The sequence below is a fragment of the Hipposideros armiger genome, unplaced genomic scaffold (assembly GCF_001890085.2).
Source record: "Hipposideros armiger isolate ML-2016 unplaced genomic scaffold, ASM189008v1 scaffold_887, whole genome shotgun sequence".
Lineage (NCBI taxonomy): Eukaryota > Metazoa > Chordata > Mammalia > Chiroptera > Hipposideridae > Hipposideros > Hipposideros armiger.
Window position 1 is genome coordinate 573,174 of NW_017732237.1, and position 2,476 is coordinate 575,649.

Consider the following 2,476-nt stretch of genomic DNA (forward strand, 5'->3'; position numbering starts at 1 on the left):
AACAAAAAACAATCTAATTGAAAAATGGGCAAAGGTCCTTTTTTGTTTTTATTGCCTGTGCCTTACCTATTTTTCATTTTAGAATATTCTTTGATTTATCTCAATTCTGCCTTGTCATTTTGATAGACTTTTGTGCATGTTTTTGTTCCCTCTTTTTATTTCTCTAAAGAGTATTAAACAAACTTATTTTAAATTTGTTTTGGTTCATTATATAGTTTTCAGTCTTTGCCAACCTGATTCTGTAGTCAGTTGAGTCTGTTTATAGGGGCTTTTAAATTTTTTGTTATTTTTCAAAATTATGAACTGATTACTTGTAACTTTTCTATGGGAATTCTTTAAGGACTGAGTTTAAAACAGTTTCCTCCAGAGAGGATATTTTGGTTGTTGTTCCTAAGATACTGAGAGTAACAACTTTTAAATCTTAAATTTCTGTTTGGCCAAATGTGTTGTATGAATTCTAACCCCAAATCATTGTAAGTATAGGCTTGACACTGGGAAATCTCTAGAGAAATCATTTTCATCTTTCCATTTCACCAGAGCCAAGGCTAATATAAGTATGTGTTCCAAACCTTTCTTTCCATGAGGAATTGTTTTTGCTCCAGAAGATCAACTTGTGATGAGCCAGGCTTTATACAAAGGTTTTCAATCCAATATCTCACCAAGCTCAAGACCCAGATTTTGTGTGCTTGTTTCAACATATGGTCAATTAAACCCAGGTGCTCTATAGATGTTCCAATCAATGTTAACTTGTTTCTCTGCATTAATATTTTATTATTTTTACTACCCAAGGAACAATAAATGCTCTAAGAGAATGAGAATGTGCTTAACTTTGGGATTTACTATTTGATAGAACCCCAATAATAGAAAGACACATATTAAGTTGCAGATTTCTGATAGAATAGATAACTTCAAAGATGATGGTTTCTTTTGCCCTGTAAAAACATTCATCAGTTTTGTTTCTAACCTAGCAATCTTATTCTAATTTTTTAAAACATGCTAATAAACCTCAGTTTCACTAATTCTCTCATTTATGATGTAAATACATTTTTATATGTAGCTATTTGAATTTGTATGAGCACCATATTTGAAAATTATATTTTGACAAAAGCATTCTTTCCATTTCATAATTCAGGGGTTTTGTTGGTTGGTTGGTTGGTTGGTTGGTTGGTTGGTTGGTTGGTTGATTGGTTAGTTGGTTGCTTGGTTTTGGAAGCATCTACATTAACATTCTGTCCCATTTCTTCAAGGAGAAAAGAATAACAACACAAAACAAAAATATTGGCATAATATGACTCAGTATTTTTTTTAGAGCAGCATTTTCTGGTGATACTTGTGAATCCTACAATAGTTTATTGACAAACATTAAATATTACTATCAGAAAGAATGTTAACACTGAGAAAGACCATGCTGAAGACTAGCCCAACTCTACTTCTGATAGCTTTGAAGTGCAGTCTTGAAGATCCCCCAGCAAGCAGTGCTGGAGTTACGAACAGAGCTCTGGTTTTCTAATTTCCATTCAACCACACGTTCATTATAAAAGTTTTTAAATAGTGATCCTGGATTTATCTGAAACCATAAGACTGTCATTTTTAGTTACCTTTCAATATGATTATTCTCTAATGTGATGTTTATAATGCTACTCTATTAAAGATTGGCTCCTTTTCTGAGAGCCTAGCATCTAATTTTATTTGCACAATACTTATTTTACACCATGTCCACAGTAACTGCTGTATATTGAAAGATGATTATTGGTTACTGTTTATGCTACATTAAAAAATACTCCTGTGAGTCAGCTTTCTGGTCTACTAAATACCAATGCTTTGGTGTATTGAAAGGTTTATGACACTAAATGGGGCATTTTGCAGCAACTGATTAGATCAATGTATCTGTTGCAGGTTTTAGGTCATCCTCTTTACAGCACATTTATTGAACACCTCAAGAAACTTGTCATGAAGACCCTTGAATGCATCAATTCAACTGGAAAGTCAAATACGGATGTGCTGAGTCTTAATTTTGATGGCATTTTACATAGAAAAAAATAAAACTCTTAAAAATACACAGGAAGTATAAAAAATTTAAAACTTCTGAAGCTGCCAGATAAATTTTGTTCAGGCAAATTTAGTAGCAATTTAGTAGCTCACAAATATTTTATTACTTAAATGGTTACACTTGAGCTTCATTTAAATTTATTTTCCATACTCAGTAAATTTTCATCACATGAACTTTATATTACAGTCTATGCTTTTCTATGTCTATTCTATTTCTATGCTTTCCACATAAATGTTTGTTTATATTTTATTATCCTAGTTTGTTTTACCCTTCTGTCAGTTTCCATATTTTATAAATATTTTTGTTTATCATAATAAGTATCCTTTTCTGATTTAAACCACTCTAGTTTCCTTAAATATCTAACTCAAAGACATAATAGAAAGGAAATCAAATAAAGATTAGTGCCTATGAAGCTCTTTTATTTGA